The 14,446-nt window shown below is 45.7% G+C and overlaps 1 protein-coding gene across 2 annotated transcripts in view; it reads left to right on the top strand.

Moving 5' to 3' along the window:
• Window positions 1-462: 462 nt before the first annotated feature.
• Window positions 463-14,446, top strand: part of RAB27A (RAB27A, member RAS oncogene family) — a 73,697-nt gene continuing 59,713 nt past the window's right edge. Inside the window, exon 1 of one of the 2 annotated variants that reach the window (XM_082648098.1) lies at window positions 463-472. The gene's annotated coding sequence lies outside the window, so the exon portion shown is untranslated. Of the gene's footprint in view, window positions 473-744; window positions 853-14,446 lie in introns of those variants that run through there. The other variant, XM_082648097.1, reaches the window with a different exon arrangement.

Below are 14,446 nucleotides of genomic sequence, written 5' to 3'. Positions count from 1 at the left end.
TTTAACTGAGAGCGATTTTATAATCTGAACTAGACTGTACGAGTAGAGACCCCGTTTGTCATTTCCTTCCAGAAATATATTTTTTTCCTGCCAGAATTCTACTACTCTCCCCCCGCCCCCGCTTCCCCCGGTCATTTTCAAGAATCCCGGAGCTTTTTCTCACTCCAGGAGGGCCATGTCCAGGCTCCCTGAGTGAGGAGCTGGCGGGGCGGGATGGACAGTGGCAGAGCCGGATGCCCAGCGCGGATCCGGTCCCTGGGGAGCCGGACCAAGGGGGCACTGTGAGCTGGAGCGCCCCCGGGCCTCAGGAACCGCGGGCAGGGCTGACTTTGCAGCCGCTCAGCACCTCTGGCTACAAGGTGGACACACCGACCTGATGCCCTGGAAAACACCTTTAGAAAATGGCTTTTAGGGGAGCAGATTTGGCGAGAGACACCAAACTACCTTGCAGTGCCCGATCCCGTGGCAGTTTGTAAGTGTCACCACTGTGTCTCAGAACGAAAACAACCCCCTAAGGTTTCGCGCCTTCCGGGAAGCGGCAGTGGAGACCCAACTTGGATTAAAAAGAGGCGAATGGGGCCTTTGCGTGGCAGGTGCGGCGGGGCTGGGGGCGGCGCGCGGGGAGGGCGCCCGCAAAGCGCTCTCGCAGAGTTGGGCGGGGGTGCTCGCCGAGGTGACAGGAGGAAGCGGGAGGTGGAGGGTGGAGAGGAGGTCCCGCCCCCACCTCGCTCTCCTTTACGGGAAGTGATGTGGGGCCCGACGGAAAATACCCGCCGAGAACCCAAAAAAGGCCGTCAGCGGGTGGACGCGGCGCGCGCAGAAGGAGCGGCGTGGGGACCGCGGGCGAAACAGGTGAGGCGGCTGGCGCGGGCGGGGGAGGCGCGCTTAGGCCCGGGGCTCCTGGAGGCTCCAGTCACCCCGCGGGGCTGAGCGACGGAGAGGGCGAGCGCAGGGTCTGGCCCTGGGGCGGGGGGTGGAGCTGCAGCTCCTTCTCTCCCCGCCTGTGGGCGGCTGAGCCCACCAGAAAAGCTGCTTTGCTTCTCCCGGGCCCTCAGCACAGACCCCACGATGACAGTGACAGGGGTGAGGGTCAGCTTGGGCGAGGTGCTGATTAGGTGGAGTCCCAGGTTGGGACGGGGCTGAGGTCACCTCCGGGCGGCATCCAGCTGCGAGGCTCCCCATCTCGGGGTGGGAGGAAGGAAACTTCTCTGGCAGGAGAGGAGGAAGGTTCCAGACCTCCTGCACGCCCTCCTCTCCGCCCCCCAGCCCCCCGCCGTTTTTTCCTCCCTCCCTTTGTTGTCGGTTGAATGATTTAACATCTTGACACCTTTGCTGGTGAGGGTCTGGACGGGCAAACTGCACGGGTGGGAGAGGGTTCTCTCTTTCCCTGCCAATCAGACAGAAAACCCTACCAGGCAGCCAGGCTCTCGGGTCTTGACTGGTGGTAGGGCTGGTGTGATGACTCGTTTGCTAACTATTGCCAAAGCTTTTGTCTCTGTCCCAGTAGATCACCGATTAAGCAAAGTCAGGCCTGAAGTGAAGGAAAGCTTGTGAGCCCTTGACTTCACCTTCCCAGCATTTCGGCTCCTGCGGGCCACATGACTTCCTGCCAGGGGGTCCTCTTTCTTACCTCTATGGGCTAACAGCTATTTTTCCTACTGGATGGATTATCACTTTTGGCTCAGCTCATCATTCAGATGTTGAGAAGGGGAGGAGTGTTATGCTGTATAAATTTTCTATAATTATTGGTGATATAACTTGTTGGTGCTTCACTGTTCTTGTTCCATTTATTTATTTATCTTAAACTTCTTAGAAACTTGCTTTAGGGGGGAAACACAGTCTGGAAAACAGAATTTCTGCAGATGGTTACAAATGAAGAAAGGTTAATGTAGTGCTGGAAAGACTTGACTGACCATCATTCTTTTCTATATTTTATGTTAGTTTTTCATTCCTACTTTCTTCCTTTCCTTTATTCTTTCTTCCTTACTCCCTCACTTCCTTAATTTCCATGGCCTGCCTTGATTTTTAACTTTGATGAAGTACAATTAATTTATTTTTTCTTCTGTTGCTCTGCTTTTGGTGTCAAATCTAAAAAAGCATTGCTAAATCCAAAGCCATGAAGATTTATGCCTATGTTTTCTTCTAAGAGCTGTATAGTTCTAGCTCTTACATTTCCATCTTTGACTCACTTTAAGTTAATTTTTGTATATGGTGTGTGGTACGGGGTCTAACTTAATTTTTTTGCATATGGACATCCAGTTCTCCCAGCACCATTTGTTGAAAAGATTATTTTTTCCCCTCTCAATGCTCTTGGTGCCTGTGTTGAAAATAAATTGACTGTAAATGTGAGGGTTTATTTCTAGACTCTCAGTTCTACTCCACTGATCTGTATGTCTATCCTTATGCTAGTATCATACTCGCCTCTTTATTAGCTGTGTACATGGTGAGTTTTGAGATCGGGAAGTGTGAGTCCTCCCACTTTGCTTTTCTTTTTTGAGACTGTTCTGGCTATTCTGGGTTCCCTGAATTTCCATATGAAATTTAAGATCAGCTTCTCAATTTCTGTTGCCTTGGTTTTAAAAGAGATCTAAGGGTCTTGAAGTGGGCAACAGTCTCTAGGAACCAGACTCTTGATTTTCCTCTTCCAAACCCGCTTTCGCTTAGTCTCACCTGTCTCCGTTAATGGCAACTTCACTCTTCCAGGTGCTCAGGCTAAACACCCCAGGGTCACCCCTGATTCTTTTCTTTCTCTCACACTCCACATCTAGTCCCTCAGCAGATCTCATTGGTTCTATTTTGAGTCTATACCTAGGATAGGAAATTTCCACAGTTTCCCCTGCTTCCACCAAGTTCCTTTCACTTCTGTCGCCTGGATTACTCAAAAGCCTCCTACAGGGCCACTCTGCTTCCACCCTCACCACTCTACAGTCTGTTCTCAACGCAGCAGCCAGAGTGAATTATGTCTCTCACTCCGGTGCTCAAAGCTCTCCAGTGGCTTTTTATCTCAGAAGGAAACCAAAGTCCTTACTGTGGCCTGCAGTCCCCTTACATGGTGTGGGGGGCTTCATCTTCTATCACTCCCCTCTTTTCACACTCTGCTTCAGCCACGCCTCAGGACCTTTGTATTTGCTGTTTCCTTTGCCTGGAATGTTCTTCCTTCAGATGTCTGCACAGCTTACTCACTCATTTCTTTCAAGTCAAAAGTCATTTCTTTAGAGATGCCTTCTTGTACCATCCCATCTAAAATAGCATCCCTCACCCCCCACCCCCGCCCTGTCCCATCATTTTCTTCCCCTTTCCCTTGCCTTATTTTTCTTTAGAGTATTTATAGCACTTACTGTCATCACACACACACACACACACACACACACACACACACACACACACATATGTTGTACACAACATCTATCTCCCATTGGTGGAATACAAGCTCCATGAAGGTCAGGAATTTGTCTTGTTCACTATGGTGGGCAAAGCACCTAGAATGGTTTCTGGCACACATTAAGCCCTAAAAAATCATGTTGAGTGAATGAAAAGGGACTGAGAGGCTGAGAAATGGGGATCACTCTGCTATTTCTTTCTCACTCTTCTTCCCACTTTATCCGAGAAGCAATGTCCATAGCTATACCACAACTCCTAAACCTCTCCTCTTCTATTCTCCTATTTTCCTCAAGATAATGGCCTTACCCTCCTTGGAAAGGGAAAGGTCGAACAAGCAGAAAGGTGAGGACTTTGGGTCCTTCCCACCGTGGCAGTGGGGAGCCCTCTTCTCTGGGTGGGGGCATTCAGCATCTGTCTCCAGTGATTCGGTCTCTTGTGCTGATCTAGGGAGAGAGTGAAATCCCTTAGAAATTTGAGAAAATGGAATTTCATTTCCTAATGAATATTTTGCAGTACAGTGAATTTAATCTTTTTCTGACTTCTAACTGAAATTGCCAGTTCTGAGACTCATTTTGGCCTTTAATGACGTGACGACTTTAGACTGTCAGCTGATTATGTGTACGTGGCCTTAGACAAAAAAAGAAGTGTTCAATAAACTCTTGCTGAATGTACCCATAAGTTAATGAATAAACTTGGATTTGTTTTCCTCATTAGAAACCTCTAGTCCATATATTTAATTTTTCTTAGTGTATAGATATAAGTATCTGGTCTCAGTCCACCTCATCCTGCTGCTCCTGATAGAGCAATATTGGCAACAGTTGAGAGGGGTTTCCTGCGGACCTCTCTCAGTGAGAATTGAGTTAACTGGCCCAGACAGCACAGTAATCAATCTTCTGTGTTATTTTGAAAACTGAACTAGCCTTCCATCGTTATTTAGACTTATCTTGGAATGTGCCCTGTTTATATCTTCACTACAAACTATGAAAAAGGATTATTTTTACGTACATGGAATATATATATATATTTCTCTCTAATAAATTATGATAAGCTTGATACCACCTGAAAAACCAAACAGGGCTCACATATTTAAAGTGTGAGTCCGTAATTAACTGGATGGGTGGGAGAATCCCTCTCACGATGTATATGTATATCAAATCACCATGATATACACTTTAAACATCTTACAATTTTATATGTCAATTATGCCTCAATAAAGCTGGCTCACAATAAAAAAAAAAAATGTGATGCCCTAGGCAGCAAGATTGTCTTGCCATTGTTAGAACAAGATTGCCTTCTGAAGAGAGGAATTTTTCCCTTTCACTGCTTTCATTTTTTATACTGTGTGCAGGTTTTGCTTGGATCATATTTATTCCTCTGCCTCTTGGTCAGGAAGTTCCAGTTTATGGTTTGGTTTCCCTTAAGCTGATTATCTTGGGAGCAGATGAGAGCACTGAGTTGGAGGAAGAGATAAAGGGCTTGTAATTAACTTTATGTCCAGAGGGTGAGAGGTGTGGAGCTGTGAGCATCCAGCTGGTTTTGGCCTCCTGTCTGGTTGTGCAGTACACCACATTGTTTTTCTTGTATGATTGAGGTCTACTAACACTCATATTTCACTCACTGTTAAAGAAAACTTGATGCCTCACTTACTCAAAAGAAATGTTCAAAGTTATTCTTCCTTGCCTGTTTTTGTTTTGTTGTTTGCCTTTGTGTGTGTTACCCATGAGAAGGCCTCCCATTTGGTGCCTCAGCCACACTTGGCACCACCCACAAATATGAAATCAGACTTTTGAGTCTTGAGATTGACCTTTTAACGTGGGGTCAGAGGTAGGGCGCCAGATTTAGCAAATTGGAAAAAAAAAAGAAATTTGCATTTTGGATGACCAACAACTAATATTTTACTATAAGTATGTCCCATGCAATATTTGGGATGTACTTATGCCAAAAAAATTAGTTGTTTTTATGAAAGGCAAAATCAACTGGTGTCTTGAATCTAATGTGGTAACCCTGGTTTGGTAAACCTAGGTTTATGCCCAGGGAATGCATTGAGCATGATAATGTCCAAAGAACGCCTGAGCTATGGCTCACTTCGGTGATTGCACATGTGTCCATCTTAAGGAAGGAGGGGCTTGTAAACTCAAGGAGTATTAGAACTAGAAGGAAGTAGAAGATTATCTTACTCTAGTGTTTGGTAGTTAAGGAAATTTTTATCCAGAGATGTTAAGTCATTTTCTAAGGTCCCACAGTTAGAGCCAGAACCGGAACTCTGGGTCCAGTGGTTGGTCTGCTACATAATGTCTTCCCTTAAGAGATCATGTGTAAGTTGCTTATGTTTTCGTGCTGACCTTTAATCACTTCTTTTGCCACCCTCCCATGATCGCTCCATTCTCTTGCTGTCCTTCCAGTCCCTAGATCCGTTATGTAGCAGGCAAAGCCATCCTCGTGGATACCCTTGTCTTTTCTCTGAGAACCATAGGACTGTTTAGAGCCACCATAGGTTGTATTTCTGTGGTGATGCCAGAAAGCCAGAAAGCCTGTCTTTCCATGTGTTTTTATTCCTTTTAAGGTCTGGTTAATATTTTTGTTACCTTTGAGTGTTCATTGTAAGATGCTTTGATTTAGGAGGACTTGCTGAGAACAATTCCACAGCCACCAAGTACTGTCTCACTGTAAGTCACTTGCTTTGTGTGGCCTATTCCTTTGATACTCCGTATCCTTTTGTATTTTGGTAGAATAGATATGGAAGCTACATGGTAAGGACCAATGCAGTAGATAGGTATATGTGACTTCCTGTTTAGAGATGTGTCCTTTTAAAACACTGGGTTATTTTCTTACTGTTTAAAAGTTATTTGTACTTATTTGAGAAAGCAGTCTTGAAAACGAATATGCTTCCTCTGACTCTCACGAGAATACCATATTTCAGAGCCACTAATCCTGTTTTTTCATAGCTTTGTTGATTAATTCATATAAAGCCTTACCAGCTGCCAGGTCAAAGCATAACAATAAAATCGGTTGCCAAGAGACTGAAAAATCTGTTCGTTCTTAACTAACTGCTGCTCATCTATCTTGCTCTGATCCCACCTCATGGGCAGCTGGTCAAGCCTTATCTGAGTATGGCTGGTTACTTATCTCCTGTATATTTGTATCATTGGCAACAAAGACAGGGTCTCAGTCAGCTAATAAAACTTATGGTAAGGTATTGTTTAAATTCTTGCTGTACTAATACGAGAAGGAAGGAATGAGACATACACCTGAGAATTTTAAAATATAATCCATGGTTGTGGTCGGGCTTTCTTTGTTTCCTGCAGTGTGTGAATCATTTTCATAATGAATCTCACCACTGCAAGGGAGCAACCCCAGGCATGAGTAAAAAGGTCTAGCAGCCCTTGAAAAGATAAAGTATCGTCCTTCTAGTCAGATACTGGAGACCACATGTGGCCAAACAAGCTGCTGGCTGTTCCAGGCTGGGCTTCCTTCATCAGAGACAAGGTCAGTTCTCCATTGCCCCCACTCTGCTTAGGCACAGAGGGCCGTGAAGTGGGTTGTGGTATTTCCTCAGAGAGTGACTCATCCCTGTGTTCCACAGCTCCTGCTGGAACGTGGAGGAACCAACACAGGCAGGAATTAGTGGATTCGTTTTTAGCTTCTAACACTGCCAATAATTAACTAAGTGATATTACACCAGCGTTCTCAATAGGGCTGGTTCCGACTCGCTCCTCCCGCAGAGGGCACTGGGCAATGTCTAGAGACACGTCTGGTTGTCACACCTGGGGAGCTATTGCTGGCATTTAGAGACCAGGGGCGCCTCTAAACATCCCACAATGCACAGGACAGCCCCTCATGGCAAAGGGTCAGTCCTGCCCACCATGTCAGTAGGGCCAAGGCTGAGAAACCCTGCGTTAGACACATCGTTGAACCTCTCTGGTGTGCGGTTTCCTGAGTTCCACATTCTCTCCATCATGTAAAGTAACTGAGCCTAACTCCACCACTCTTGCCTTTCTAACCTCTCCCTCACCCCAATTCTAAGTCATTAAATGTGAAGTAGGACCCAGGCATCTATATGTGTACATAGTTTTTAATCCCCACCAGGGATGCTGGTGGGCAGTTGGGACTGAGAACCCTGCCCTCAGGGATCATGGAGTGAGGTCCTCACCAAGGTGCCAGGTGGACCATTTGAGGGGAGTGGATGGTGTGGGGAGAGCCTGCCAGTAGGAAGTGAGAGCCGGGTGGCAGGGCCTGGCTGCCGTGTGACTCAGTGCAGGTGGAAGGCTGCCAGAAGGGCCGCAGGGAGTGCTGTGACTGAAGGCTTGGTTCCTGAATTCCTCAGAGACGGGGCCCTCAGCCCCTCGGCCTGACGAGCTCTCAGCTTCCTGGGAGTGTCTGCTCCACAGATTCCCAGCTGGCCACCGTACCCTTGTGCCAGAGGTGCCACAGACCTCAGAGTTTCCCAAGGAAATAGTAGGACTGGCCAGTTTCTTCATTAACACTCCATTTCCTGCTTAGCTAGAGCCTCTCTGAGAGATTAAAAGTCAACAGCAAAAACCCCAACCCTGAGTCAGCAGCCCATTTTGCCACCCAGATAAGGTGGCAACAACCTCACTTGTTACACTTACGGCATCGTGTAATTTAAGGGCTGGTAGGCACCTTAGAAACAAGGGGGCCCAGCCTCCCCTCCACCTCAGAGGTTCAGAGCGGTCCCCAAGGTCACATGACAAATTGATGGCAGAGACGGTTCTAGAAGACAGGTCTGCTGGTTCTTTCTATGCCCCTGTGCAAATGTTTCTTAATTGTAACCAGCAGTGTCTCTTCCTTGAACTCTTCTGAAATATCACAGGAATTGAAGCAAGTATATTAATGATTTTCCCCTATGTTAAAGCAGTCCAGAAATATCTGTCTGCTATGGCTGTGTGCCAGCTGCCAGTTAAAGGCCACCATCATTTTTTTGCCTGTACTATTGCTTTTCTTCTTCTTCTTCTTCTTTTTTTTTTTTTTGGCCACACCACGCAACATGTAGGATCTTAGTTCCCCGGCCCGGGGTCAAACCTGCACCCCCTGCTGTGGAAGCATGGAGTCTTAACCACTGGACCACCAGGGGAGTCCCTGCTGCTTTTCTGGTCCCGTTCTGTGCCACCCATAACCCATTCCTCACACAAAGCCAGGGATCTTTAAAAAATGTAAATCAGATCATATCCTTCTTCTGTTTAAAATTCCTCAGTCGGGGCTTCCCTGGTGGTGCAGTGGTTGAGAGTCTGCCTGCCGATGCAGGGGACACGGGTTTGTGTCCCGGTCCGGGAGGATCCCACATGCTGTGGAGCGGCTGGGCCCGTGAGCTATGGCCGCTGAGCCTGTGTGTCCGGAGCCTGTGCTCCACAGCAGCGGGAAAGGCCACAACAGTGAGAGGCCCGCGTACCGCAAAAAAAAAAAAAAATTCCTCAGTCACTTCCCATTGCAGTTGGTGTAAAATCCAAATGTTCTAACTGGTCTGGAAGAGTCTCCGTGATCTGAGCCCTGTTGACCTCCTTGACCTCAGTTCACCCCTGTGCCTCCATCTTTCAGCCTTATCTACTTCCTTTCTGTTCCTTAAAAATGCCAAGTTCTTTCCTTCCTCAGAGCCTTTATACTTGCCTATAATTCTTTTCTCTAGATCCTCACCTGGCTGGTCCCTTGCAGCAGAGTAATCCCTGATCACTCTGTTGAAAGTAGTCTCTAGTCAGTCTCTACCCTATTATTACACTATTGTCTTCACAGGACTTAGTACTCTTCGAAATTATTTTATCTCTATCTTCACTTATTACTGTCTGTGTCTTCCTACTGAATTGTTCTGTCTATGAAAGCAGGGACTTTTTCTGTTTTGTGAACTCTCTATGCTTAGCACCTAGAATAATGCCTGGCACATGGTAGATGCTAAGGTAATAAATGAATGATAGAGTAACTAGGGAGTTGGTGTTAGAGAAGATTGCCTGACAGATTGTCCTATGTAATTCCTATTTTTTTCCTACATTGAGCTTTATTTATTTATTTTTTAAACTTGTTTCTTTTTTTAAAATTAATTAATTAATTGTTGACTGCGTTGGGTCTTCGTTGCTGTGTGCGGGCTTTCTCTAGTTGTGGCGAGTGGGGACTACTCTTCCTTGCAGTGCGTGGGCTTCTCATTGTGGTGGCTTCTCTTGCTGCATAGTACGGGCTCTAGGCACGCAGGCTTCAGTAGTTGTGGCACATGGGCTCTAGAGTGCAGGCTCAGTAGTTGTGGTGCACGGGCTTAGTTGCTCCGCAGCATGTGGGATCTTCCTGGACCAGGGCTCGAACCCGTGTCCCCTCATTGGCAGGAGGACTCAACGACTGCTCCACCAGGGAAGTCCTGGACTTTATTTTTTGAACTAACTGGAATGCCAGTTTGATACATGAGAAAAGTGCAACTGTTAAGCAGACGAGATTCCTTTCTTTGAAGATGAATGTACTCACTTCCTCTGGTAAAAACTCTGTGGGAAGCAAGTATAAAAGGACAAGGGTACTTGGTAAGCACAGACTCAGACACAGGGACTTAGAAATCAAACAGGTCCAAGAGCTTTAGTGCTGGATGGGGCCTGTAAGATCACCATGGGAATGGTTCCTCAAAACTGGCTGCCCATGAAAATCACACAGGGAACTTTTATTTAAAACATACTCACGCAGGGACTTTCTTGGCGGTCCAGTGGCTAAGACTCTGTGCTCCCAATGCAGGGGACCTGGGTTTGATCCCTGGTCAGGGAACTAGATCCCACATGCCGCAACTAAAGATCCTGCACGCGGCAACAAAGATTCCCGTGTGCCACAACTAAGACCCGGTGCAGCCAAATAAATATTAAAAAAAAAACACAAAACCTAAAAAAACATACACATGCAAAACCACACGTTTTTCAGTCTCTCCTTTGGAGATTTTAATTTGCTATTCTTGGCATTAAGGCTGGGGAATCCATGTTTTATCAAAAATGCTGCTGTAGTGATGGATGGTGCACAGCCAGGTTTGGGAACCAGTGACTGAGCCCACTTCTGTTCCCAGGTGAATACACTGAGAGGTTCAAAGAGATCCCCTGTCTTACTCAGGGGCACCCACCTGGGGAGCTGGGAGATGGCACTCAAATCTCCCAGCTTTCTCTGCACCTTTCGAAAAATGTAGTGAGAAAGAGTCTCAGGGACAGAGGTGGCACAGCCTTGGAAGTTGTGGGTTTATTACTTTTTTCTTTGTTGACATGTAACTAACCAGTCTGGTGTCAACCAGGAAATGCATGTAGCATCGTTTTCCTTTTTGATTACAAACTGTCAGAACAATCTGATTTTAGTGGAGCCATGATCAAAGTGTGGTTCTGGGACCAGCAACACCGGCACCATCTGGGAACTTGTTAGAAATGCAGATTCTCAGCCCCGGCCCAGAACTACTGATTCTGGAACTCTGGAGATGGCCCAGCAGTCTGTGTTTTCAAGCCATCCAGATAATTCTGATGCCCACTGAAGCTTGAGAACCACCATCACAGGTACTTTTTACAACCCAACCATTGGTTAAAGAAGCTGGCCTCGGCCTTTTAGTTGGTGACGCATTAACATGCAGGACTTAAGCTAGCCATCTGCTTTCCTAGGTGAAGTTTGTTCAAAATAGGGACTTTTGTTATAAATCTTCGTTAGACTGCTACACAAGAAAGGGGGGGATGGGTTAATACTTGTTGGACACCTGCTGCATGTGAGGCTCTGTGCTGGAAGCTATTACCTGTTGTCTCATTTAATTCTCACAACCATCCTGCTAGGTAGGTATTATTATCCCTATTTTGCAGATTTGGAGTCTTGAGGTTGGTGGAGGTTAAACGTGGTCTTTCCTCTGGGTTATTTGCCCAGAGATGGTTGTGCGTTTTGCTGTCTGTGGTCTCCACTCAAACCTCTTTATGCACAATCAGGAGTCCTCTGGGAATCTTGTTATAAATGCACATTCCCTAGCCATCCTCTCAGAGATCCTCATTCAGGGGCCTGGGTGGATTTTCTTCAGGTGCTCCAGGTGATCCTGCTGCCGGTGGGCATCAGACCATACTTGGAGAAGTTCTCTCCTGGATCCAATCACTCTTGCTTCAGTAGTTGGACCAGATGTCTCTCAAGGCTCCTTGGAGGTTCTGTGGTTCGCCAGTGTTTTGCTCACAGGCCTTGGGCACTGGGTGGGGACACTAGCAGAAGAAGTATGAGCATGGGAGGTGGGAGCTTGGGAGCCTGGACAGAGAAGTCTCTTACATGCCTGGCTGTTCATGCTCTCTGCTGCCTCTTAGAGTGCCCAGGCCATGTCTTGGCTTTGAGTAACTTGTGATCCTTTCAGTTATCTACCCCAAATCGTGCAACTTTTCTCATAGCAACTTCGCCCTTGTGTTGCTGGACTGCCCTGATGTGAGCAATTTCCTTTGGCTTTTGAGGTCAGAATGGCATTTCATCTGTTTGTCGATAAGATCCCTTATTTTTCAGGCATAGAATGGACATATTTAGTGAATGAATTGTTAATCCATTAGGAGACAATGATTTGGTGCCATTATGAAGGAAAAAAGTGAGATGCAAATTAAAAAAGAATTTCATCATGTCTGATGTCCTTTTTTGCGAGTTGGAATGCTGATTTCTGTCCAGAAGTTTAGAAGCAACTACTAACATAAGTACTAACATAAGTACCCCAGGGCTTCTGTAGTAGAAAAGATGCATGGAGAAGTCAACATTGTTGAAATATTACATTTCTTTAACAAGTCGTAGTCCCTGAAACAAATTGTGTAGGAAAAGGGTGGAAGGAAATTCATGAAAGCAAACATTTCAGCTTCCTGGGATCCACTGTATATAAGGTTAATTATTTTTCCAGTAAGAAAATAACCAAGGTACAGGTTAAGTTTCTAAGGATAATTTATTTTGCCACTGATATCAGAGTTGGTAATAACAATAGGTAACTGAGTCCAGTAGCTAGAGCTATCATTTATTGAGAGCTTACTATGTGTCAGGAATTATATGAACATTCTCTCACTTAATCCTCAATAGACTTTCAAAGTAAATATTATCCTTCATTTTACAGCTGATGAAACAGGCTCAGAAGGATTAAGTAATTTAACCAGTGCTGGGACTGGGGTTTCCAAGTATGCAGGACTTTCGGTGCTAAAACGCAGTCCCAGGTAAACTGGGATGGTTGGTTTCCCTGAGTGTCACCCAGCTCACTGACCTACAGTTGATAGTTAGAAAGTAAGCCCAAAGGGTTCTGAATTGTCAGATAGATGATTCGTATATGGAAATGTGCAGATTTGCCCCACAGAGAGACCGTCAGAACATTTTGTGGTGCCCATTTTTCTCCATTTTATACATAATTCTAATCTTGGTTATTTGGTTTCCAGGTGCCTTGTCAATTAGAAGCTGCACATTGGCGGGGGAAGGGGTGACCCTAGAAAGGCACACTGACTGTTGTGGTGAGGGACAGCTGGCTAACTGACAGAGAAGGTGAGGACAGGGAGAATGAAATGTAAACTAATAAAAGACAAAATCAATACAGTGTCAGGAGGCTTTTATTATAGGGGCAAACATATCTTAATAAGAATAGCTACTTCTGAACATTTACTATGTGCCAAACACTGTTTTAAGCACTTTATAGGTATTACATAATTCAATTTTTACAAAATAATCCTGTTATTATCCTGGTTCCACAGATGAGGAAACTGAGGCACAGAGAGGTTAAGTAACTTGCTGAAGGTCACACAGCCAGTGAGTGCTAAAGCTGAGATTCAGAGCCAGGCAGCCTGTCTCCAGGGCCCAGATCCTCAGCATCCTGTTTCCGTGTAGGCCCTAGATCCTGAGGATGTAGCACACGTCAGAGGTGTTTATTGTGATGGCCTGACTCATCCAAGAAAAAATAATTTAAGCTTGGGCATTACATTTCATTTTGTATTAATTAATTTTAAAGATTTTATCAGGGCATAGTTCTACAAGGCTTGTTAGGAGAAGGCATCCGAGCCCCCGCCCCCAGTTCATTTCCTGCTCCCCAGAGTCAACTGCTTTCAGTTCTTGCAATGAATTGACTCTTGCTGGTTGTTATATCCCCTGTCTCTAAATGACGTACTTATATTTCTATGGCCGGTTTTTCAGTTTGAGGCATTATCTGTTGATGCTTTACTATGGAAGAAGAGAATTTTAGCTTGTTTTTCCACCTATACCCCTACCACACACGTGTACCATTTCCATCTCCTCCTTCTCCCAACAGGTACAACAGAGTTTTAGCTAGATTGACATGTCATGGGCTCCTTTGTATCTTTCAGCGTCCCTCCTGGGTTGGGCAGATTCTCCCGAGAAGACCATTTGAACCCACCTGCCTGTGGAGTATGCCTGCCTTCTGGAAGTCCAGTGTGTAGGTGAGGGTGGAGGTGTCTCCATACTTAGCAACTTCTCAGTGCCTCCCCCTGCCTCCACTGAAGTTGGTATGACTCAGAGACCCTCTGAGAGTCTGGTACTCGGAGTTTTACTCTCTCCAGAGAATAAACCTTCGACTACTGCCAGAGCTGGAGGAGTCACAAGGCTGGCAAGGGTGGGGCTTGGGGGTGTAAACAGACTTCCACCATTTTCAGCCCCACTTTACCCTCTCCTCTCTCTCAGAGGTGTTTGGGGCCCCAACTGCCTAAGCCTTTCTGGAGATTCTGTGATGAGTTGCTTGTTGGCTTTCTCTAACGGCAGGTAAAGAGTTTGCTTTCCTGGGTCTGCTAATCGATTACCTCTTGTTCATCTATTCGATACTTTCTAGCTTCCAACATTTTCTTCCTGTTGTTTCCACTTACGTTCTCTTTGTTTTTGTAAGTTTATGTCTATAAGCAATAAAATTCTCTTCCTTGTTATACTAGTGAGATTTGGGGAGGGAATAGAACTAAATGTATTTAGTGTTCCATCTGTATCCTGAAGCCTGAAAGACATTTGAGAAAGCTTTCAATGCAAAGTGGTCTAAAAAAAGGTTGTGTTGCTCTAAGACTTATAGTTCTATGAAAAATGGGGTCGTTGAAGTTTTACTTGCTACTGAAAGTGTCGTTCTAGGACTAAGAGCATCATT

The sequence above is a fragment of the Grampus griseus genome (assembly GCF_964374135.1).
Source record: "Grampus griseus genome assembly, chromosome: 2".
Classification (NCBI taxonomy): Eukaryota; Metazoa; Chordata; class Mammalia; order Artiodactyla; family Delphinidae; genus Grampus; species Grampus griseus.
Note: the sequence above shows the minus strand (reverse complement) of the source record. Positions and strands in the feature narration are given on the sequence as shown.